This window comes from Eschrichtius robustus, chromosome 17 (genome assembly GCF_028021215.1).
Source record: "Eschrichtius robustus isolate mEscRob2 chromosome 17, mEscRob2.pri, whole genome shotgun sequence".
NCBI lineage: Eukaryota > Metazoa > Chordata > Mammalia > Artiodactyla > Eschrichtiidae > Eschrichtius > Eschrichtius robustus.
In genome coordinates, this window is record NC_090840.1 from 83,998,586 (window position 1) to 84,025,474 (window position 26,889).

General features: G+C 41.6%; 1 protein-coding gene across 9 annotated transcripts in view; it reads right to left on the reverse strand.

Moving 5' to 3' along the window:
• The window catches only part of PTK2 (protein tyrosine kinase 2), a 255,666-nt gene that overhangs the window by 189,862 nt on the left and 38,915 nt on the right, over window positions 1-26,889 (reverse strand). The window contains exons 2-3 of one of the 9 annotated variants that reach the window (XM_068525372.1): window positions 6,632-6,772; window positions 5,275-5,411 (exon numbers count right to left, since the gene is read on the reverse strand). The exons of 3 other annotated variants lie outside the window; for them this stretch is intronic. The gene's annotated coding sequence lies outside the window, so the exon portion shown is untranslated. Of the gene's footprint in view, window positions 1-5,274; window positions 5,415-6,631; window positions 6,773-8,720; window positions 8,740-15,395; window positions 15,469-26,889 lie in introns of those variants that run through there. 5 more of the 9 variants (XM_068525371.1, XM_068525370.1, XM_068525369.1 and 2 more) reach the window with 5 other exon arrangements.

Sequence of the window (26,889 nt, forward strand, 5' to 3'; positions counted from 1 at the left end):
ACTGGATTCATATATCTTGAATCTAGCCTAGACGTTGTGAGTGAAATCAGAGCCCTATTGTTAAGGATAAGTGCTAACAGAGAGCTATCATTTGCTATCACACAATGCAAGTGGCATTATATAAATGAATCCCAGCAAGTCTGGGAAAAGATCAAAATTTTCAACAAGTATAGAACTCTTCACCACTGAGCACTGATCATGCTCAATTATACTATACAGTCCTGAGGTGAGAATCTGCAATTTAAAAAGTTCCCAAACCCAACATCCTTTAAAACTCAGGAGTTTGAATTAACTGCAAAATCTTTACTCTTAATATCTAATTATGTAATAAAATGACAGTCTTTGTTTAGTCATACTAAATGATTCTAATATCACATGTTTTTAAAATGTTTAAAAGCCTAGAAAAGAATTAATAGATAATGACAACAACTCAAATGAAAACCAATTTAATTTTGTGCTAACACATCAAAATATCCTGGTGGTACTAAAATTTTTAACCTGAACACTAAATTTAATCAGTCTGAAGCTTTACTTATAATACTGCACCTCTTTACCCAGTGCAGAGTCCTCCTTTTAAAAATTTTTCCTAAGTGGAGTAAGATGACATTTAAATATATATTTTTTAATAATAAATATTTTTATTAAATTCTTCATTAAGGACTTTACCTCCCAGGTTAAATATTCAATTCACTACTACTTTAAGCAAAACAGCCTACCTGTCTTGGTCTTATTCATACGTGAATTGTATGGCATTTTTAACTTCTAAACACGCTCTCCAAATACCGTCTTGAGGGGCTTCCCTGGTGGCGCAGTGGTTGAGAATCTGCCTGCTAATGCAGGCGACACGGGTTCGTGCCCTGGTCTGGGAAGATCCCACATGTCGCGGAGCAACTGGGCCCGTGAGCCACAATTACTGAGCCTGCGCGTCTGGAGCCTGTGCTCCGCAACAAGAGAGGCCGCGATAGTGAGAGGCCCACGCACCGCGATGAAGAGTGGCCCCCGCTTGCCACAACTAGAGAGAAAGCCCTCGCACAGAAACGAAGATCCAACACAGCCAAAAATAAGTAAATAAAAATAAATTAAAAAAAAAAAAAAGTTAGTTTCAAATACCGTCTTGAGTGTTACAATGAAATGCTATATTTTATGTTTTTATTTTTATATAACTAAAACCCCTAACAACATTACAGTGGAAAATTGTTTATTCACAGCATTGCTGACCCTTAGTGATAAGCCCACCTTACAGTAACAAGGAGTTTCCAATTAAATATACAGTCTTTACAGTGAGGAAAGGAAACCAATTTTTGAAATAAGAAAATCTATGTCACTCTTTTTTCCTACAGTCCTATTTAAGCTTAGTCTCTTTATTCTTTAAAAACTCCTGCCTCACAGAATGGGTAGGACGTCTTCATTAAAACTCAAAATAAAACATGCAACTTCAAGAGACATAAGACAGAGCATAAAAAGAGTTTACTCATTTAAATGCATTTCCATAAAAATAATTTTATTTACTTTTTGAAACACTCTCTAATTGGTTTTATGCAATAGTTGCAAACCCATACCACGTAATTTCCCTTTTTCCTTAAATTTAATTGTGAATCTCTTTGAAATAAGTTCTGACAAACTCTTATCCACCTTCTTAGTGCAAAAGCATGAATCTAAATAAAATTTAAACCGAACAGATTTTTAATCTACTTATACCTTTAGCCCAACACACTGGAAATGGACTACAGCCGCTCTTCTCCATACAGACAGCACCTGTGGGTCCCAGGGCCCCTCGGCCCGTCACTTCCAACAACATAAAGTCAGTCCTAGAATGACCAAGCCAGGAGTCCGCACACCAAGTCCCCGTTCATTGCTCCTACAGGATTTGCTTCGATCCACAAGCAAGACTAAGCTTCCCCTCTGCGCTCCTTTTTTCAGAGCTTGAAGCAAAATTTGGGAGGTGTTCCCTCTGTAATGCTTTCCAGCAGCTTGAAGAATGCTTCTCAGTTACAGAATCTTCTCAAGCTTCCGCAACCTGAAACACAGACCTTCCTAGCCAGATTAAGCTACTGAACAGAAAGAAACCAGCAAGTAACGTGACCCCAAGGGTCTGTGTTCCTAGATTCACTCAGGGAAAGAGAGCGAGAAGGAGGGGAGGGAGGACACAGGGTGGAGAAAAAGGCGGCCGGTAGCCAGAACCTTATTAATATGCTAATCTCACCCTTCTGTTCAATTCATCTGGCAGACTTCTGTTTACGAAACTAACAGACGATTCTAGAATTGGGTAAGCTGCAAATCAGGTCTGACCCAGATCATGTCTGTAGGTGCCTGCTCAAACCATTGTTGTTTTTCAAAGTCGTGCTTTTGGCATTTTGCCAGCCTAATTCTAACCTTACAGTTAAAATAATTACCTTGATGAAATAAGAATAATTCTGAAAATAAAATCCTGATCAACACTAAAAACAAGTCTGTAAAAAATGTCCATAGGAACCCAAATATTTTTGAGGTAAAATATTTTTCCAGATTGATACTTGAAAAGTAAGTTTGTAAATTTATAGAAAGTTATCTAGAAAACACATAAAAACAAGAATTTGAGGTTGCCAGATACTTTCAAAATTAGCTTTAGGGAATATTGAGGGATTCAAGATGCATTTCTTTTTTTAGCTTCAAAATATAAGTGAATAATAAACTCATACTGAAGAAGTAGGACAGAAAAATACCCTAATAATCTGTACTAGCAACTTTTTTAAGATTCAAAGCTACTTACTTTCTCCATTCAAACTGAGAGATAATCAAGGTCATCTAAAAAATTTAGCTCTTTAAACACATTCCACACTTATTATCTTAGCAGTAAGACAGTAAGTAACTAGGTTCCTGGAGCCTTTGCCTGAACACAGTTTAGCCCTCCTAATATATGGGTGATTTTGTTAGTAGTAAATCCCGTAAGCTAATAAAAAATCAAGTACTTTACTTAACTGTGAATTCACTAACTTCTGAAAACAAGAGCTGAACAAAGGCTGTGTCCAGTGACGCCTCAGGGCAGCGTGTTCGGTTTCTAACAGCTCCCCTAGATGATGCTTTGTCCGCAGGCTTTACCTTCAGGCTCCTAATTGCAGGCAGAACTCAAGTGACCCCTCATATGCCCCAGTGAAAACACATCATTCACCACAGAGAACTCTGACCTCAGGCAACACTGGTTAGAAAGGGGGCTCCAGAAAACACAGGCAAGCCAGCCAGAAAAAGAACAGAAGAAACAAGCAGACAGACCTAGCAGAATTCATGAAAACCACCCCAGCTTCCCCCATTACTGAGGAGAGCCCAGGACAGAAAAGAACATCAGTGGGCAAGTCTGGTACCTGGTTCAGCCCCATGACAACGGCTTGGTGCTTAATCTGAAACCATCAGCTAACAGAATGTATAAACAACCCAAGCAAACTGTGAGTCTCTCTTGGAACCTATGACTCTCAAAAATTAAAAAATCAAGGCTACCTTGTCACCAACCATACTCTACACACCAGATACTGATTATATCTCATTTTCACATCTTCTAAGCAAAATCAGTGCCACCACATCTTTTAAAGATGAGTAAAGACAGGGCCATTCAACCAGGCAGAGGCACAGTGTCACTGAGCCCAGCCGTATCTGGGAAGCAGGGGTCTTCACGAACAGCCCAGAAGGCCACAGCAGCAGCTGTGCAGAAAAGCTAGCGGGGGGGGGGGGGGGGGGGTGGGCGGGCGGGAAGGGTGTGTGTGGCTGGAGCTGATGCAGGGCAGTGGAGGCGGGGACGAGGGGCAAACTGGGCGCTTTCTAGGAAGGAAAAAGTGAGTGGGGGGAGAAGCCCAGTTTCCAAATGAAGTAACCAGTGGATGTGGATGGCAGCTTTCTCTCCCATCCACCAAGCTAATTTATATTTTATTTCAATATCCAAATGTCACCTCCTGGTGTGCAAGGTCCTGAGGGTCTGAAAGCTGGAAAGATACAGAGAAGCATAAACTTCTCCAGGACACAGGGAACAGTGGCTGCCTGACGAAGCAGAGCCCAGATGGAAGCAGCAGCTACAAGAAAGTTAAGAACCACTGCGGCGACTGAAAAGAAAGAGCAGCCGGCGTGAGAGCAGGAGAGGACGCAGATGCTCGGCGCACAGCAGAAAAGCACCTGCGGACCAGCACTGTGCCAGGTGCTTTCACACACAAAACAACTGAGTTTAACCCTTAACACAGTCCCAACAAAGCGCTTCCTTCCCCTTTTCTACAGAAGAGGATCCTGAGGTTCGGAGGCGGAGCGATCTGCCTCAGGCCTAAGAGCCGAAAAACTACGAGTACCAGCCAGTGTGGTGATATGACGACTCCTATTTTCTTTCTGCTAAATATTAAAACAACTTATGCTTTTAAATTCCCAATCCAGTGACATCTTGAAAAGAATGGGAAAAGCTGACAGTTAATAGCAACACAAGTGAAAAAAGTAAGCAATCCCTTTATGCTCTGATTCATGAAATTCTATATATTAATATAAAAAGCTCTTTGGTATTTAAACAACCTCTTTATAGTATCAGTCTAGCTAAGAGCAACTCTGGTAAGTCCCACTTAACAAGTAAACTCTTAATTAAAATTTACTTTAAATAGAAAGATTACTGTTTGCTCAGGCCCCAAGCCTTGGTCACCCCGACTTCTTTCTCTGTCTCTTAGATCAAAGCATTCCATCAGCGAAAACCCACCATCCCTGCCTTCAGACTACACCTGGGCCGTGACCTCCCCCCGCCCGCTGCCCCACGTCTGCTGTCTGCTGCCGTCTGGCATCCACAGGCCTCCCCACCCCCCACCCCCCTGTTTTTGGCTTGCTGCTCCACACTCAACTCTCAAGCCAGCAGCTGCAACTGACCCTTCCTTTCAAAACATCAATCACACCATTTCACTCCTTTGCTAAAACTCACCAAACGTTCCCCAACTCCCCTGAACAGGTGACCTGCACACCGAGCGTGGTCTGCAAGGCCCTGTGCCGGGAGGCTCCCCTACCGTCTACACCCTCATCTCCTCACCACCACCATCCCCGCCCCCGGGCCTTCTCAGCTCCAACCACACTGAGCTCCCTGTTGCCCTCTGCCCACACGAGCCATGCATGACACCTCAGGGCCTTTACACTGCCTGTCCCTCTAGGTTGGACACTCTTGCCCCAGGTAACCACAAGGCTCACTCCCTTTCCTCCGAGCCTTTGCTCAAATGTCACTTACTCCACGAGGCCTATCCTGACCGCCTCATCTAAAATTGCACAGCCCATACCCTAACCCAGCCTCACCTCCTCACAGCACGATCCCCTCTACAACACCACGTGCCTTATTCTGCACCTCGTCCACTGTCTGGCTGCCCCACTACAATGCACTCTCCATGGCGGGAAGGACGTCGTCGGTTCTGCACACCGTCTCCAGGGCCTCACTGCTAAAACAGACAATAAAATGTACAGGCCATATTCCACACATTCCTCCTCTATCCCCTGTAGGTAATGAGGACATGGCAGAGGGAAGTTCTATTTTATTTTAGAGGCCACGACCATAGGGAAAGCATCAGAGATTCTAGGTATCAGGACCCGACAGTGAGCTCCGTGACAGCATGGCCTGCCTCAGTCTTGGGCACTGCTTCACCTCCAAGACCCAGCACAGGGGCTTGAAAAATATTTACTGCATGAATACGTGAATTACACGTGTTGTAAACCTTGCTTTTCTTCCCCCATAAGAATGGAAAAAGAAAAATGGATATAAATTCTACAAAAATCATGTGGAATGCCCTTCCTCATCCCACATAAAAAATAAATCACACAACTGTAGTATCCTGATACTCCGATCAGAACTTCCACTGCAGATTTTAGTAGAGCAATAATGAAACTAATGTGCGAGATTAGAAGGCTAGCAAACAATGCCATAAGCAAGATCAGTGAGCAGAAAAACCCTTCATACACTGTATAATTTTGTCCAATCTGGCTTCCCTACAGAAACCTGGCCTTAAATAAGAAAGTCATTGGGAAAGAACTATTAAGAAACAAACTGCTTGTAAATGTCACAAAAGCAGCTCACAAAGATACAACTCTGACTTTTCACAGTTCTCATACAGTTATCATGGTTTTACTTGTTTGCCTTAAGTTAGTACCAAAACTTTAGGGCAGTACTTCTTAGAAGAGTAAAGCACTGGTAAATGCTTATATGTCAACCAACAGGAGGAAAGTAAAAGAAAACTGTAATTCACATTATACACACACAATTCAAAATTTATCTTCATTAATCAAAAGTTAAAGATTGAAATAAAATCAACACTTTCACAATATGGTACGTCCATTAGCAACTGATAGTTACAACATACCCTAACTTCCGTAGCTGGGTATCCTGTTCCAAGCTTACTTCCAGTAAGACTCATAGAATTACCATTTCTGTGTCATTGCGTCTCACTGTTTCCACCACAAACACAGAAAAAATTTTTCTGAAAATTTTAGTATCAATAAAAATTATGACTTGGTAAGAACTAAAGAAATTCAAGCTTAACAATGGCTATAATCACCTTCTGAAGACAAACAGACAATAGGTCGCAAAACACAACATATTCCGAAAGGTGATGGTATTGGTATTACTTGCTTTCCCTGCCAACTTTCATAACAATTACCATACCTCCCTTCCGTTATTCTGGAGGAACTCTGGGGAAGCTGAGGAAGGCACTGAATTTGCAACTGGAAGACGCAAAGGAGCCCCAGTTCTATCCGTGAGACAAAGAAAGAATCATTTCACCATCCTGAACCTCAGTCTGTTCACCTGTAAAACAAGGACAATGACAATACCTATCACCTATTGAACAGTGATGACGTGTCAATCACAAAACAGCAGAACAGCAACACTAATAATAATGAAAACATAATGATAATGATGATGCCAGGTTAATGCTTACTATGCACCAAGCCCTGTTCTAAGTACTTTTATCCCACGAGGCAGACTCTATTACCCCCACTGCACAGATGAAGAAATTGGAGCACAGAGAGATAACTTGTTCCAGGTCACAGAGCTTCTAAGGTGCAAAGCTGGAAATCAAACTCAGCCAGCCAGGCTCCACAGTCCGTGTTCCTCATCAATTTGCTGAGTGCTTTACACCTGTTTTCTCAATTAGTACTTACAACAACCAATGAGGTAGATGATATTATAATCCACACGTGACATGCGAACAAACTGAGGAACAGAGAAATTAAGTAACATACCTAACATCAAGCTAGCCGGTCAGCGGCAGAGCTGGGATATGCACGGGCACTCGGACACCAGCCAGAACACACACTTCAACCACCACCTACAGTGATGCTACCTGCAGAGACTGCAAAGCTTTCCAGAGAGAGTCAGGAAGCAGGCCCCACCCAGCCTACAGAGGATGACTGAGTCACAGTGAGGACCAAAGAGACAAAGAAGGAAGAGAAGAAACATGCCCACGGAAAGAACGCGAGACAGGCCGTTCTCTCCCCTACACAACATCCCATCATAGTCCCTGGTGTCAGCAATCCTGTCAAAAACAAATTCAGGTAAGATGCTGGACATGCGGCTGGTACCTGAGAGATGCATCAAAACCACCAGGAGATAAACATACCACTGGATTAAGCCACACTGAGATATATGAAACAGAAGGGAAATGCCTTCTAAAAAGGCAGTAGGGCTTCCCTGGTAGTGGTTAAGAATCTGCCTGCCAATGCAGGGGACACGGGTTCGAGCCCTGCTCCAGGAAGATCCCACAGGCCATGGAGCAACTAAGCCCGTGCACCACAACTGCTGAGCCTGTGCTCTAGAGCCCATAAGCCACAACTACTGAGCCCACATGCCGCATCTACTGAAGCCCGTGCGCTCTAGAGCCTGTGCTCCGCAACAAGAGAAGCCCGCGCACCGTAATGAAGAGTAGCCCCCGCTCACCGCAACCAGAGAAAGCCTGCACGCAGCAACGAAGACCCAACACAGCCAAAAATAATAAATAAAAATAAATAAATTCAAAAAATAAAAAAAATTAAAAGGCAGAAAATTCTGTACTTATTATTAATCTAAACAATACTCAGGACTTCCCTGGTGGTGCAGTGGATAAGACTCCACGCTCCCAATGCAGGGGGCCTGGGTTCGATCCCTGGTCAGGGAACTAGATCCCACATGCATGCTGCAACTAGAAGTTCACATGCTACAACTAAGGAGCCCTGGAGCTGCAACTAAGGAGTCCGCCTGCCGCAACTAAGACCCAGTGCAACCAAATTAATTAATTAATTTTTAAAAACAATGCTAAACTAGAATATTTCCAGAGACACTAATTCATGGGCATTTCTTGTTTATTTTGCCATATAAAAGAGCAGCGCTAAATTCCAGGTTTAGAAACTGTTGGGAGGTTACTCGCCATTAAGTTTAAGAGGGAAAAAAAGGGTCCTGAAATGTGTAAGAAGAATGCTTCTTTAGTTTTTCAAATATAGTGAGTGGCAGAGGTATAGTACCATAGGATGGGAAAAGACACCAAAATTTTCAACCTAACTACGTACGTTATAGAGGGGTTTTCTGTTTATATTGACCAAAACGACACAAATATCAAAAGGCAATCGAGTATTTATTCTAATGTTGCAACTGTTCAAACCAACTCTGAAACTTTTACCGCATTGGGCATGCATATACATATCCAACTTACCTCATCATTTCCTCACCATACATTTTTTTTACCCTATAAATCCAATTTATCCACAGTTTGACCACTCACCTTATTTAGCAAATAGCGACATTAGACTGGCTCCCCAAATCAGGTAACTGAAGCGGAGAGAACCTCTGGGGTCCTGCTAGAAATCAGGCCATGTGGTTGCAGGTTGCAAGCAGACAGCTATAGCTGGAAGGGGCACTGGTGCCAGGGGGACCCCTGGTGGTGAATGACTCTCTTCTGCAACCTACACTCCTCAGCTGTAAAGAGGGAGACATCATCCATCCACATTTTAAATTATCCCTCGCTGTGGCCTGGAAAAGGAAAGTGTTTCTACGACATGACTCTACACTCCATTTTCAAGAAACACTAGAAGCACCCAGTATGGATCCTGTCCTTTCTTCAATCATATTCTGAGTAAGAGGCACAAATAAGATGGCCTCTCTTCCCAAACACAGCTGCGCAGTGATTGGTTTTCTTTGTCAATCAGCCTCCTCTATGATTCTGGTCTTGTCACACGGGTATCAACAGACATTATTCCAACTTAGCAAAAATCTATGGAGTCACTTTTCCAACTCTACCTAAAAATTTTTATCATTAAAAAACGTTATTAGGGACTTCTCTGGTGGTCCAGTGGTAAAGAATCCGCCTTCCAATGCAGGGGACGGGGGTTCGATCCCTGGTCAGGGAACTAAGATCCCACATGCCGTGGGGCAACTAAGCCTGCACGCCACAAACTACTGAGCCCGCACGCCTCAACTAGAGCCCACGTGCCACAAACTACAGAGCCCACACGCTCTGGAACCCGCACGCCACAACTAGAGAGAAGCCTGCGCACTGCAACAAAGAGCCTGCGCACCACAACGAAAGATCCCACATGCCGCAACTAAGACCCCGCACGCCTCAACTAATACCCAACGCAGCCAAAAATAAATAAGTAATAAATAAATCTTCAAAAAAAAGTTATTAAACTCAGCCATAAAAAAAGAACGAAATAATGCCATTTGCAGCAACATGGTTGTGACTAGAGATTATCATACTAAGTGAAGTAAGTCAGAAAGAGAAAGACAAATACCATATGATATCACTTATATGTGGAATCTAAAATATGGCACAAATGAACCTATCTATGAAACAAGACTCACAGATATAGAGAACAGACTTGTGGTTGCCGCCAAGGGGGAGGGGGAGAGGGAGAGGATGGACTGGGAGTTTGGGGTTGGTAGACGCAAACTATTACATTTAGAATGGATAAACAAGGGCTTCCCTGGTGGTGCAGTGGTTAGGAATCCGCCTGCCAATGCAGGGGACACAGGTTCAAGCCCTGGTCCAGGAAGATCCCACATGCCGCGGAGCAACTAAGCCTGTGCGCCACAAATACTGAGCCTGCGCTCTAGAGCCCGCGAGCTGCAACTACTGAGCCCACGTGCCACAACTACTGAAGCCCGTGCACCTAGAGCCCGTGCTCCGCAACAAGAGAAGCCACCGCAATGAGAAGCCCGCGCACCGCAACTAAGAGTAGCCCCTGCTCGCTGCAACTAGAGAAAGCCTGCATGCAGCAACGAAGACCCAACAGAGCCATAAATAAATAAATAAATAAATAAATAAATAAATAAATAAATAAATAAATAAATAAAATTGATAAAACAAACACTTTAAAAAAAAAAAGAATGGATAAACAACAAGGTCCTAATGTATAGCACAGGGAACTATATTCAATATCCTGTGATAAACCATAATGGAAAAGAACATTAAAAAAAGAATGTCTCTGTGTATAACTGAGTCACTGTGCTGGACAGCAGAGATTGGCACAGCATTGTAAATCAACTATACTTCAATTTTAAAAAGTTATTAAAACCAACCTCACGTCTATTAGGATGATTACTTTTTTTTTTTAAATACTTATTTTATTTAATTAATTAATTTATTTATGGCTGTGTTGGGTCTTCGTTTCTACACGAGGGCTTTCTCTAGCTGCGGCAAGCGAGGGCCACTCTTCATCGCGGTGCGCGGACCTCTCACTATCGCGGCCTCTCCCGCTGCGGAGCACAGGCTCCAGACGCGCAGGCTCAGCAATTGTGGCTCACGGGCCTAGTTTCTCCGCGGCATGTGGGATCTTCCCAGACCGGAGCTCGAACCCGTGTTCCCTGCATTGGCAGGCGGACTCTCAACCACTGCGCCACCAGGGAAGCCCACTTTTTTTTTTTTAATATGAAAATAACAAGTGCTGGTGAAGATGTGGAGAAACTGGAACCCTTGCATACCATTGGTGGGAAAGTAAAATGGTGCAACTGCTACAGAAAAGAGTATGGAGGTTCCTCAAAAAAATCAAAACTAGAACTACCTATGATCCGGCAATTCCACACCCAAAAGTACTGAAAGCAGGGTCTTGAAGAGATTTGCACACCTATGTTCACAGCAATTATTCACAATAGTGGAATGGTTGAAAGGATAAATAAAATGTGGTGTATGTTACAGTGGAATATTATTCAGCCTTTGAAAGGAAGGAAAGCCTGTCACATGTGAAATAGGCACAAATACCGTATGATTCCACTTACTTGAGGCATCTAAAGTAGTAAAGCTCGCAGGAACAGAAAGTAGAACAGTGGCTACCAGAAGCTGGGGAGAACGGAAAAGGGGATACAGAGCTTCTGATTTGCAAGATAAGCCCTAGAGATCTGTTTCACAATGATGTGAATACACTTAACACCACTGACCTACACACTTAAAAATAGGTAAGATGGTAAATTTTATGTTCTGTGTTTTTTGTCTATCCCAATAAAAAACTTTTTAAAATGTTAAAACCACTTTAAAAGAGTGAATCTCACTTATATTTTACAACGAAACTGCAAATATGATACAATTATGTCTACTTTTACAGACAAGGGGGACAGTCTTGAGACATTAGAACGAGCTCAAAGTGCAAGAGGCAGGAAAAAGAGAGCCAACAACCGGTCCTCGACTAGGCTGGATACTGGTCCGGCACTGCTGATACTGGTCCAGCATTGGACAAGGGGGCTTTATGGGGCTTAAAAAAATTAATCCCCTAATAAACTTTGAGATAATTACTAATATCACCATTTTCAAGAAAAAGGAAACAGGCTTAGAGAGGTAAAGGACTTGGGGTAAGATCAGACTTTGTAAAAGTCAAAGCCACATGTGACTCCAAAGCCCAAATCATTTCATCTTTTCCACCCCCTTAAGCCTGAAAGCCCAATGTTGTCCTCTCTCTGACTTGGTTTTCTCATCAATTAAATGAAGTTGAAAATGGCATCTACTGTTCACAGTTGTTAGGACAATTAAATCTCACAAAACAAAGGGCTTTGAGAGTACAGCATTATCAGTGCATTACTCTGCATCTTCTGTGCTGGCGCAATGACTTAAACACCAGGGATCCAAAAATAACTGGGACAGAGCCCAGGCCGTGGAGGAGCTCAGAGCTCACAGAGGACAAGCGCATAAGTCCCAGCACCCACAGTTCCGGCTCCTGGTAGACTGGTCTAAGAAACCCCCAGTAAATCTCCTGTACAGTTTGAGGCTTAAATGATTCATAGGTTTATCTGCAACACTGAAAAAGTGGGAACATGCTCAAAAGAAGGGAAATGAGCAAATAAAGTCTGGAACGTCAAAATGAGTCACTATACAAGCATTAAAAAATTGTGTTTGCTGAAAATTTTTCATTCATACTGGAAAATACTCATTAATGAAAAGAAGCAACATGTACTATAAAGAGTTAAGGCAACTCCCAGTCTTAAAATGCAAGGATTTTCAAGATATATATTTTAAGTAATAAAAAAATGTATGGAAGAGTATGTAGAATACATTTTGATATAAAGCAAAAGAAAGATCCATGCACATGCACCTCCTTGTACACACATAGAGGACCTGTGGGTGGTTACACAAGTGGGAACAGTGAGTCACATAGAGAGAGAGTTAGGATTCATTTCCCACCCATTTGAATTTTGTACCATGTATATTTTAGTTCAAAATAGTATATGACCATAAAAAATAACTATTTTAAAAAACTGATGTCTAGTACAGTTCCCAATATTTAGCAAGTAAACAATCCTTTCTAAATAACACCCAGTCAAACAACACATCAAAGGAGAAATTGACAAAATGTTCAGAATAGAATGATAATTAAAAACAGAACATCGAAATCTTTAGGATGCAGCTAAAAGAGTGCTGGGTACGTAGAGGGAATTTTTAACTTTAAGCACTTATATTTAAAAGCTAAAAACATGAGTTGTCTCTGTTTTTACCTTAAGAAATAAGAAAAACATTAGCAAATTAAACCCAAAGTAAGTAGAAGTTAAGATAGAACAAGGAACAGTGCTAGGGCAAAAGGAAAAATGAGTAATAATGATCCTGTCTTCATTTAAGTTTGGTATCATGCATCAGGGATTTTTTTGCATTAAATCCTGACTTTTAAAAATGCTGCATTAAAAAATAAAATAAAATAAAATAAATAAAAAATTAAAAAAAATAAAAATGCTGCATTAAACTACTACTTATCTTGGACTTCCCTGGTGGTGCAGTGGTTAAGGATCCACCTGCCAATGAAGGGGACATGGGTTCGATCCCTGGTCCAGGAAGATCCCACATGCCGCAGAGCAACTAAGCCCGTGCACTGCAACTACTGAGCCTGCGCTCTAGAGCCCGTGAGCCACAACTACTGAGCCCGCGAGCCACAACTACTGAGCCCGCGAGCCACAACTACTGGGCCCACATGCCACAACTACTGAAGTCTGCGCACCTAGAGCCCACGCACCACAACGAAGAGCAGCCCCCGCTCACCGCAACTAGAGAAGGCCCGCGTGAAGCAACAAAGACCCAACGCAGCCAAAAATTAAAAAAACAAAAAACAAAAAAAACACTATTACTTATCTTGATTACTGAGATTTTGGGGTCTCTGAGACATGCCTCACCAGAGTCCTGCCCACACGTACCCATCCCCACTCCACTGGCCCTGTCCACCTCAACCCCAAGGCTCCCCACACCCAGGGCATATCATCTAGGGGGTTTGTGAAACTAGAAACATTTCTGCCCAAAGCATGTCAAATACAATCATGCAATTTTAAAAGTTCCCTTCTGAGAACAATAAAGCTATTTAACACTTCTTTTCAAGGACCAGAAACACGGTAACTAAACTGTCAAAGCGTATCTATTTTACTTGAAACAGTTGCAATGCATTTTTTACACTGGACCAGCAAACTCTTGAATTCATAAATGTCTGACCTTAAATGAAGGAGGCAAGCCCTAAAAATGTGTGAGCAAAATCCATGCTTGATTATGGCTATTTGCACCTCCTGTGATACAGCAGAAACCCTTCTTATTCTAGTCCAAAGATCCAGAATAACAGCGGCAATGGCTTAAATCCACAAGCCATGCTGGCAGGGCATGACAGCCAGAAAAGAGGAGAGTTTGTAAATAGCTAACTTATTCAAAGATTCCTCCTTCCCCTTTTTTTAAGATTTCTGAATCCAAGGCAGGTCCAACAGTGGACAGCAGAAGAGCATTTCCTCTAGAAAAACAGGAAAAGTGGATAAAATACAATAATCAGAAAGCTGCTAGGGCAGTGAGAACAAGAGGGGCTAATACTTCAGAGCGTGAGGAACCACAACGCTGAGCTGATCTACTGCAGCTACTGTGAACTTTGGTATTGATTTGCTAATCCTGCAAACAAGAAGGAGGCTGAGACCCTGGGCTCTGCAACCACAGAAAACTGCTGCTGGAGGACAGGAAAGCAGGAGAGGTTCTGGCAGGCTAAAAGCCTAAACACAAATGTAGTATATTTCCTGCCAGCAATAAAAGGAAAGGTACTGACACAGGCTACAACATGGATGAAACCTGAAAACATTATGCTAAGTGAAAGAAGCCCAACACAAAAGTACCTATCTATCTATCTATCTATTAAACACTATATGAAATTTTCAAATTAAATCCCACAAAAGTTCTAAAAAATTGCCTTTACCTGCAGTTCTTCAATCCATTAAGACATGAGATATTCAAGAGAACAAAATTTTTTAAAAACCTCCCAGAAACATAATCTTTTAGGGAAAAACTTCTTTCAGTTAATTAAAGCCGTTATATGGACTATTGCTTTTTGGGGATATGACCTCTGCATGCATCTTTAGCTAATAAAAACATTCAAAACAGAAAACTAAACATCAAAAACAGATGAAAAGGTAACTAACAAGAACAACTGAAAACATTCGAATTCTGACTCCAGGAAAAAAAACAAGATCTAATTATAAAATATAGGAACATGGATCTCCTACGATACAGGGGTTACTTAAAATATATATTTCTAATTTGCACATTTTAAAAAAATATTTATTTTATTTATTTTTTGGCTGCATCGGGTCTTAGTTGCTGCACGCGGGCTCTTCGTTGCAGCACGTGGGCTTTTCTCTAGTTGCGGTGCGCAGGCTCCAGGGCAAGTGAGCTCTGTAGTTGCGGAGCGCAGGCTCTCTCATTGAGGCGCTCGAGCTCAGTAGTTGTGGCGTGTGAGCTTAGTTGCCCTGCAGCATGTGGGATCTTAGTTCCCCGACCAGGGATCGAACCCACGTCCCCTGCATTAGAAGGCAGATTCTTTACCACTGGACCAGCAGGGAAGTCCCTGGACATTTTCAAAAATTTATTTTACTTTCCATTATGTGATTGGGAGGAGAAGAGCCAAGAATCTGCAAAAATACTCTAAAGTATTTAAATTTTCTTTTTATAATCATTATTGCATACCTTTATAGTTACTTCCTGGGGAAACTGTAATTTCCTTCAGCTGTGGCTTTAAATATCTCCAAATCTGATTTTGCTGAAAATAAAGTTATGAAATGAATGTGTCTGTATAAAACGCATTTGAATTATTTATGAGAGAACATACGTTTATTTTTTGCTATAAATACATACACAGTCTGGATATAACTACAGGTGGCTTAAAGCATATTCCTTTTATTGGCATCCCTGAATTACCACCTAAGAACTACCTTTGAGGACAGGAATTTCCTAACGTTTATTTCCCAAACTTTTTATGGAAATCAAATATTATCTTTAAGTGAACAACAGAAATATGAATTAATCTAACAAGAAAAAAAGAGAACACAAAAATAACAGCATTACCACCTGCAGAGTTTCCTGTAAAATGTAACTACATATTCCTAGTCCCAAAATATACCAAGTACATTTACAGCTGTTTCCATGTGACCTCAAAGGTACAATCTATACTTACTACAATATGACCTTTCCATACGGTAGTTGACTGAAATTACTTCTTCTTTTGAAAACTATACTCAGGACCATCTCATTCTTAATATCCTCAAACTTAGCTGATCTCCACCTCATTCTAACAGTTATCTAAGAGACAAAATACACTCTCCTCTCTGTGTACATCTATCACAATCTACAGTAAATCCATTTTTTGTCTCCCTTACACAGAGTCAGGCCAACACAAAGAAGGCACGGTCACGAAGTCTGCTACTGCAGCTAAGGAAACACTCTGCTCTGCACTGCCATTTGGGAGAATTCCTGACAGCAGCCACAGTATATCCTAGAATAAAAACAGCCATCATGATTATTGTGTAAATGCCATGCAAACATTTGACCATGCTTTTTATCCTCCTCTTCCAGCTAAAATCCACTTATGAACTGACTCCATTCTCATAATCAGAATATTTTGCATAAAAAGCTACACCCCGCCTTTTTCCCTGTTCACATCTTCTTACCTGAGTAAAATTAAGGTGGGGGAAAAAGGTGGCGTTTGGGAGCAAAGAGAAAGGAGGATACATTTTCTTTAATCTTCCAGAAGTATGCACCACACAGAAAATTCTCTTCAGTGCATAATAAATACAAGTCTTTACATCTAAAGATTTACTCTAAAGATTAAAAGTCAGACTCAAGAGAGTCAATACATTTTTAATAATTAAAAAAATCTTTTATATATTCACTAATTCAAAATTTTTCATTCAAGAAATTTATAACAGAAATTCTGACAAAATTAAGCACACAAGTGACCAAAGTTTTCTCAAATACACCCCTGCTACTGACATACGTATGACACAATAAAGTTCAGCCCTGAACGGTGAAAACTCAGCTCCAAGACTAACCAAGTCTCATCTGCCCTCCGTCCACCAAAAGAGGGTAAATTTAGGATTAACAGTTTCCACATAAACACAACAGGCAGCCTTCATCAACACTGCATGTCCAGAACAAAACTATCACTTGAGGATGCCCGAATCTTTCCCACTTAGGTCTTAAGAAATAGTCTGGCCAACTCCCTCTTGCGAGAGCACCGCAATCACAACTAACTGCTGAACAATCATTGACAGGAAGACACTGGAACTCACCAAAAAAGAGACCCCACATCCAAAGACAAAGGAGAAGCCGAAATGAGATGGTAGGAAGGGCGCAATTACAATAAAATCAAATCCCACCGCTGGGTGGGTGACTCACAAACTGGATAACACCTTTACCACAGGAGTCCACCCACTGGAGTGAAGGTTCTGAGGCCCACGTCAGGCTTCCCAACCTGGGGGTCCGGCAACTGGAGGAGGAATTCCTGGAGAATCAGACTTTGAAGGCTAGTGGGATTTGACTGCAGGACTTCGACAGGACTGGGGGAAACAGAGACTCCACTCTTGGAGGGCACACACAAAGTAGTGTGCACATAGGGACCCAGGGGAAGGAGGAGTGACCCCATAGGCGACTGAACCAGACCTACCTGCTAGTGTTGGAGGGTCTCCTGCAGAGGCGGGGGGTGGCTGTGTCTAACCGTGAGGACAAGGACACTGGCAGCAGAAGTTCTGGGAAGTACTCCTTGGCGTGAGCCCTCCCGGAGTCTGCCATCAGCCCCACCAAAGAGCCCCGGTAGGCTCCAGTGCTGGGTCGCCTCAGGTCAAACAATCAACAGGGAGGGAACCCAGCCCCGCCCATCAGCAGTCAAGCGGATTAAAGTTTTACTGAGCTCTGCCCACCAGAGCAACACCCAGCTCTACCCACCACCAGTCCCTCCGATCAGGAAACTTGCACAAGCCTCTTAGATAGCCTCATCCACCAGAGGGCAGACAGCAGAAGCAAGAAGAACTACAATCCTGCAGCCTGTGGAACACAAACCACATTCACAGAAAGACAGACAAGATGAAAAGGTAGAGGACTATGTACCAGATGAAGGAACAAGATAAAACCCCAGAAAAACAACTAAATGAAGTGGAGCTAGGCAACCTTCCAGAAAAAGAATTCAGAATAATGATAGTGAAGATGATCCAGGACCTCGGAAAAAGAATGGAGGCAAAGATCGAGAAGATGCAAGAAATGTTTAACAAAGACCTAGAAGAATTGAAGAACAAACACCTAGAAGAATTAAAGAACAAACAAACAAAGATGAACAATACAATAACTGAAATGAAAAATACACTAGAAGGAATCAATAGCAGAATAACTGAGGCAGAAGAACGGATAAGTGACCTGGAAGACAGAATGGTGGAATTCACTGCCGCAGAACAGAACAAAGAAAAAAGAATGAAAAGGAATGAAGACAGCCTAAGAGACTTCTGGGACAACATTAAACACAACAACATTCGCATTATAGGGGTCCCAGAAGGAGAAGAGAGAGAGAAAGGACCAGAGAAAATATTTGAAGAGATTATACTTGAAAACGTCCCTAATGTGGGAAAGGAAATAGCCACCCAAGTCCAGGAAGCACAGAGAGTCCCAGGCAGGATAAAGCCAAGGAGAAACACGCTGAGACACATAGTAATCACACTGATAAAAATTAAAGACAAAGAAAAATTATTGAAAGCACCAAGAGAAAACGACAAATAACATACAAGGGAACTCCCATATGGTTAACAGCTGCTTTCTCAGCAGAAACTCTACAAGCCAGAAAGCAGTGGCATGATATATTTAAAGTGATGAAAGGGAAGAACCTACAGCCAAGATTACTCTACCCAGCAAGGATCTCATTCAGATTCGACGGAGAAATCAAAAGCTTTACAGACAAGCAAAAGCTAAGAGAATTCAACACCAGCAAACCAGCTCTACAACAAATGCTAAAGGAACTTCTCTAAGTGGGAAACACAAGAGAAGAAACGGACCTACAAAAACAAACCCATAACAATTAAGAAAATGGTAACAGGAACATACATATCGATAATTACCTTAAACGTGGATGGATTAAATGCTCCAACCAAAAGACACTGGCTCGCTGAATGGATACAAAAACAAGACCCATATATATGCTGTCTACAAGAGACCCACTTCAGACCTAGGGACACATACAGACTGAAAGGGAGGGGATGGAAAAAGATATTCCATGCAAATGGAAATCAAAAGAAAGCTGGAGTAGCAATACTCATATCAGATAAAATAGACTTTAAAATAAAGAATGTTACAAGAGACAAGGAAGGACACTACATAATGATCAAGCGATCGATCCAAGGAGAAGATATAACAATTATAAATATATATGCACCCAACATAGGAGCACCTCAATACATAAGGCAACTGCTAACAGCTATAAAAGAGGAAATCGACAGTAGCACAATAATAGTGGGGGACTTTAACACCTCACTTACACCAATGGACAGATCATCCAAACAGAAAATTAACAAGGAAACACAAGCTTTAAATGACACAATAGACCAGACAGATTTAATTGATATTTATAGGACATTCCATCCAAAAACAGCAGATTACACTTTCTTCTCAAGTGCACATGGAACATTCTCCAGGATAGATCACATCTTGGGTCACAAATCAAGCTTCAGTAAATTTAAGAAAACTGAAATCATATCAAGCATCTTTTCTGACCACAACACTATGAGATTAGAAATCAATTACAGGGAAAAAAACGTAAAAAACACAAACACATGGAGGCTAAACAATACGTTACTAAATAACCAAGAGATCACTGAAGAAATCAAAGAGGAAATCAAAAAATACCTAGAGACAAATTACAACGAAAACACGACGATCCAAAACCTATGGGATGCAGCAAAAGCAGTTCTAAGAGGGAAGTTTATAGCAATACAAGCCTACCTCGAGAAACAAGAAAAATCTCAAATAAACAATCTAACCTTACACCTAAAGGAACTAGAGAAAGAAGAACAAACAAAACCCAAAGTTAGTAGAAGGAAAGAAATCATAAAGATCAGGTCAGAAATAAATGAAATAGAAACAAAGAAAACAATAGCAAAGATCAATAAAACTACAAGCTGGTTCTGTGAGAAGATAAACAAAATTGATAAACCATTAGCCAGACTCATCAAGAAAAAGAGGGAGAGGACTCAAATCAATAAAATTAGAGGGGCTTCCCTGGTGGCGCAGTGGTTGAGAATCTGCCTGCCAATGCAGGGGACATGGGTTTGAGCCCTGGTCTGGGAAGATCCCACATGCTGCTGAGCAACTAGGCCCGTGAGCCACAACTACTGAGCCTGCACGTCTGGAGCCTGTGCTCCGCAACAAGAAAGGCCACGATAGTGAGAGGCCCGCGCACCGCGATGAAGAGTAGCCCCCGCTTGCCGCAACTAGAGAAAGCCCTCGCACAGAAACGAAGACCCAACACAGCCAAAAATAAATAAATAAGTTAATTAATTAATTAAAAAAAATAAAAATAAAATAAAAATAGAAACAAAAAAGGATGGCGGGGTGGGGGTGGGGGTGTGATGAATGGGAGTTTAGGATTGACATATATACACTAGTATGTATAAAATGGATAACTAATAAGAACCTGCTGTATAAAAAAAAAATAAAATTCAAAAAACAAAGTCACTTAAAAAAAAAAAGAAAAAAGAAAAAGAAGTTACAACAGATACCGCAGAAATACAAAGCATCCTAAGAGACTACTACAAGCAACTCTATGCCAATAAAATGGACAACCTGGAAGAAATGGACAAATTCTTAGAAAGGTATAACCTCCCAAGACTGAACCAGGAAGAAACAGAAAATATGAACAGACCAATCACACAAGTAATGAAATTCAAACTGTGATTAAAAATCTTCCAACAAACAAAAGTCCAGGACCAGATGGCTTCACAGGTGAATTCTATCAAACATTTACAGAAGAGCTAACACCCATCCTTCTCAAACTCTTCCCAAAAATTGCAGAGGAAGGAACACTCCCAAACTCATTCTATGAGGCCACCATCACTCTGATACCAAAACCAGACAAAGATACTACAAAAAAAGAAAATTACAGACCAATATCACTGATGAATATAGATGCAAAAATCCTCAATAAAATACTAGCAGACAGAATTCAACAACACATTAAAAGGATCATACACCATGATCAAGTGGGATTTATCCCAGGGATGCAAGGATTCTTCAATATATGCAAATCAATCAATGTGATACACCATATTAACTGAAGAATAAAAACCATATGATCATCTCAAGAGACGCAGAAAAAGCTTTTGAAAAACTTCAACACCCATTTATGATAAAAACTCTCCAGAAAGTGGGCACAGAGGGAAACTACCTCAACATAATAACGGCCATATACGACAAACCCACAGCAAACATCATTCTCAATGGTGAAAAACTGAAAGTATTTCCTCTAAGATCAGGAACGAGACAAGGATGTCCACTCTCGCCACTATTATTCAACATAGTTTTGGAAGTCCTAGCCACAGCAATCAGAGAAGAAAAAGAAATAAAAGGAATACAAACTGGAAAAGAAGTAAAACTGTCGCTGTTTGCAGATGACATGATACTGTCCATAGAAAATCCTAAAGATGCCACCAGAAAACTACTAGAGCTAATCAATGAATTTGGTAAAGTTGCAGAATACAAAATTAATGCACAGAAATCTCTTGCATTCCTATACAGATCTCTTGCATTCCTGATGAAACATCTGAAACAGAAATTAAGGAAACACTCCCATTTACCATTGCAACAAAAAGAATAAGATACCTAGGAATAAAGCTACCTAGGGAGACAAAAGACCTGTATGCAGAAAACTATAAGACACTAATGAACTAAATTAAAGATGATACAAACAGAGGGATATACCATGTTCTTGGATTGGAAGAATAAATATTGTGAAAATGCCTATACTATCCAAAGCAATCTACAGATTCAATGCAATCCCTATCAAATTACCAATGGCATTTTTTACAGAACTAGAACAAAAAATCTTAAAATTTGTATGGAGACACAAAAGACCCCGAATAGCCAAAGCAGTCTTGAGGGAAAAAAACAGAGCTGGAGGAATCAGACTCCCTGACTTCAGACTATACTACAAAGCTACAGTAATCAAGACAATATGGTACTGGCAAACAGAAATATAGATCAATGGAAAAGGATAGAAAGCCCAGAGATAAACCCATGCACCTATGGTCAACTAATCTATGACAAAGGAGGCAAGGATATACAATGGAGAAAAGACAGTCTCTTCAATAAGTGGTGCTGGGAAAACTGGACAGCTACATGTAAATCAATGAAATTAGAACACTCCCTAACACCATACACAAAAATAAACTCAAAATAGATTAGAGACCTAAATGTAAGACTGGACACTATAAAACTCTTAGAGGAAAACATAGGAAGAACATTCTTCGACGTAAATCACAGCAAGATCTTTTTAGATCTACCTCCTAGAGTAATGGAAATAAAAACAAAACTAAACAAATGGGACCTAATGAAACTTAAAAGCTTTTGAAAAGCAAAGGAAACTACAAACAAGATGAAAAAACAACCCTCAGAATGGGAGAAAATATTTGCAAATGAATCAATGGACAGAGGATTAATCTCCAAAATATATAAACATCTCATACAGCTCAATATTAAAAAAACAAACAACCCAATCAAAAAATGGGCAAAAGACCTAAATAGATATTTCTCCAAAGAAGACATACAGATGGCCAAAAAGCACATGAAAAGCTGCTCAACATCACTAATTATGAGAGAAATGCAAATCAAAATGGCAATGAGGTATCACCTCACACCAGTTAGAATGGGCATCATCAGAAAATCTACAAACAACAAATGCTGGAGAGGCTGTGGAGAAAAGGGAACCCTCTTGCACTGTTGGTGGGAATGTAAATTGATATAGCCACTATGGAGAACAGCATGGAGGTTCCTTAGAAAACTAAAAACAGAATTACCATATGACCCAGCAATCCCACTACTGGGCATATACCCAGAGAAAACCGTTAATTCAAAAAGACACATGCACCCCAGTGTTCATTGCAGCACTATTTACAATAGCCAGGTCATGGAAGCAACCTAAATGCCCATTGACAGATGAATGGATACAGAAGATGTGGTACATATATACAATGGAATATTACTCAGCCATAAAAAGGAACGAAATTGGGTCATTTCTACAGATGTGGATGGATCTAGAGACTGTCATACAGAGTGAAATAAGTCAGAAAGAGAAAAACAAATATCATATATTAACACATATATGTGGAACCTAGAAAAATGGTACAGATGAACCAGTTTGCAGGGCAGAAATAGAGACACAGATGTAGAGAACAAACGTATGGACACCAAGGGGGGAAAGTGGGGGGGTGGGGGTGGGATGAATTGGGAGATTGGGATGGACATATATACACTAATATGTATAAAATAGATAACTAATAAGAACCTGCTGCATAAAAAAATTAATAAAATTTAAAAATTAAAAAAAAAAAAGGGGGCTTCCCTGGTGGCGCAGTGGTTGAGAATCTGCCTGCTGATGCAGGGGACACGGGTTCGAGCCCTGGTCTGGGAAGATCCCACGTGCCGTGGAGCAACTAAGCCCGTGAGCCAGAACTACTGAGCCTGCGCGTCTGGAGCCTGTGCTCCGCAACAAGAGAGGCCGCGATAGTGAGAGGCCCGCGCACCGCGATGAAGAGTGGCCCCCGCTCGCCGCAACTAGAGAAGGCCCTCGCACAGAAACGAAGACCCAACACAGCCAAAAATAAATATATAAATAAATAAAAAAAAAAAAAAAAAAAAGGAAATAGTCTGGCCATGGTGCCTTTAAGTCACATTCACCCCTCGTTCTAGGATATGTCCTAATCTATGTCATACAGAGGTTATGAGCATATGTCATACATACACCCAAACACCATCATTCTACCAGGCTCTTGTATTTCAAAGCAGCTGTCACTAGTAGAGAGAAACTATGTAGTATGTACACATTTCTTCATTTCATGATATGTCACTTCACAAAGGCTTAAATAAAGAAAAATTATTTTAATACTTACACTGGGGCTTCCCTGGTGGCTCAGTGGTTAAGAGTTCCACCTGCCAATGCAGGGGACACGGGTTCGAGCACTGATCCGGGAAGATCCCACATGCTGCAGAGCATCTAAGCCCATGCACCGCAACTACTGAGCCCATGTGCCGCAACTACTGAAGCCCGCAGTCCTAGGGCCCGTGCTGTGCAACAAGAGAAGCCACTGCAATGAGAAGCCCGCACATTGCAACAAAGAGTAGCCCCCACTCGCCGCAACTAGAGAAAGCCCGCGCGCAGCAACGAAGAACGGAAGCAGCCAAAAATAAATAAATAAATTTATTTTTAAAAAAAGAAATACACTGTACTATTAATCTCAATTTCACAAATTAACAAAAATATTTTGTAAAGGGAGAGACTGAGTTACTAAAATGTACAACAAAAACTAGAAGAAGAGCCAAAAATGATTCCAAATCTCCAACCAATCATCTGCAAGATCAGAGCGAAAAACTGACCCTCAGCAGTGCAGAGCAGAGGGCTGGGTCAGCGGGCGCGCGGCAGTGTGCTGACCAACAAATCAGCCCTCGAGCATCTCCCTTCTACTCCCGCTCACTCACCAGTCCCAGCTTCGCCCACTGCTCACTTCACCACCCATCGCTGACTGTCGGCAAGTGACTGGAAGAAAATGACCTCTGCTTGAAGGAGTGGGGATTAACAGTTGTGCTTATGACAAACAACACAGCATTTGGTAAGGCGGCCAAGAAATGCTACTTTGCATTAAACACAATGCAGAATAAACCAAATATCTTACATCAGTATAATAACAAAATAAAATGAAAGTTTTGCCAAAAGAAAGGCTTCTCTCTGTCAAAATGGAAATTACTTGAGATTTTGTAGGTAGTAAAATCAGTAGCTAATTTAATATTAAAACAAGTACAATTTTATCGTATTATTTTCCAGAAAATTTAGAAGTACAGCACATGAGCTGTGTGCCATTAAAAAGCACTGACTGACCTAGGGATGTCCACTTCAGCCAGGAAGGGGTAACTAGTACGGAAAAAGTCCTCCCATGGTAAACAAATAGAAAAATGGACACAATCCAGGAAACAACTTTTTTCAGATCTTTGAGACAACGGGCATGGCAGGCCTGTGATCCCCACTGTCCCCTCTGTCTGGCTGAAGGCAACCCTGGACAACAGTACAGTAAGGGGAATCGAAGCAGAGCACTGCAGCTTCAGTAAGTTGAGGAGAGAAAATTTCAACTTTTGGGAAGCTGAGTCAAGCTGACATTTGCAAGGCAGAGTATCAGAGATGAAAAAGTTGTAGAAAATGAGTTTCAGAATTCTGCACAAAGAGCCAGAGGACGAAGGGACAACACGTTCATCAGCAAGCTGAAAGTAAACACACCGTCAACCTAGAACTCTACACCCAGCAAAAATTTCTTCAAAAATGAAGGTGTTTACCAAGAAAGAATGGATAGACAAGTAGACTCATACAATGAAATACTACTCAGCAATAAAAAGGAACCAATTACACAACAACATAGATGAATCTCAACTATACTGTGCTAAAAAATGCCTTACACAGTCATTCATACTGTACAATTCTGTTGACATGAAATCCTACAACAGGCAAAACTGATCTGAGGTGGAAGAACAGGAGTTGTCTCGGGCTGGGCAGGCAGGGGAGGTGCTGGGACAGAGACTGTGAGCACGAAGGAACTTTCTGGGCCCTCCATTTCTCATTTGCAAGAAAAAGGTTTCAGCCTCCTAGACCTTCCCTGAGTTCCAAAGGGCAGATTCAAACAGTTACTAATTAGAGTGAGGGAATACAGAAACAAAGGAAGAGCAGTCAAGAAATAATAGTGCAGGGGTTTCCCTGGTGGCGCAGTGGTTAAGAATCCACCTGCCAATGCAGGAGACACAGGTTCGATACCTGGTCCGGGAAGATCCCCACATTTCCGCAGAGCAACTGAGCCCTTGCGCCACAACTACAGAGCCCGCATGCCACAACTACTGAAGCCCGCGCGCCTAGAGCCCGTGCTCAGCAACAAGAGAAGCCACCGTAAGAAACCCGCGCACCACAACGAAGAGCAGCCCCTGCTCACCGCAACTAGAGAAAGCCCGCGCACAGAAACGAAAACCCAATGCAGTCAAAAACAAATAAATTAAATAAATAAATTTATATATTAAAAAAAAAAGAAAGAAATAATAATGCAGCGATAAACCAGGATCCTGGTTCCTCCTCAAGAGATATACCTAACAATCTGATACAGATCTCTGACTGCTTCTACAGGAACTAAGGGCCCCACCCAGGTAGAGGATGTAGAAGCACGTAGACCCGAGACCAGTTGGAAGCATAAGACTGATGATTGAGATTCCTTGAACACCACCCTATTACCTCCCCACCAACCAATCAGAGTATGGTTACACACCCTGAAGCCCTCCCCCCGAATTTTACCTATAAAAACTCTTCCCCAAGAACCATCGGAGAGTTCAGGTCTTTTAAGCACGAGCCACCTGGTCTCCTTGCTTGGTCCTGCAATACGACCATTCTGTTCTTCAAATTCCAACGTTTTGGTTTGTTTGGCCTCACAGTGAGTTGGGCACACGAACTTGGGTTCAACAACAAAACGACAATGGTCTACATTTTGATAAGTGTTTGGGTTGCAAAGGCAATGTTAAATTTTGTAAATTTGATAATTATATGAATTATATCATGGTCATATTGTTCTTAGCACATACTCACCGAAGTATTTAAGGGGATAAAGGGTGTGATAGCTGCAACCTACTCTCAAAGGCCTTGGTAAAAAGTAAATATACGGGGACTTTCCTGGTGGCGCAGTGGTTAAGAATCCGCCTGCCAGGGTTCGAGCCCTGGTCCGGGAAGATCCCACATGCCGCACAGCAGATAAGCCCGTGCACCACAACTGCTGAGCCTGTGCTCTAGAGCCCACGAGCCACAACTACTGAGCCCGAGTGCCACAACTACTGAAGCCCGCACGCCTAGAGCCCGTGCTCGGCAACGGGAGAGGCCACTGCAATGAGAAGCCTGCGCACCGCAACGAAGAGTAGC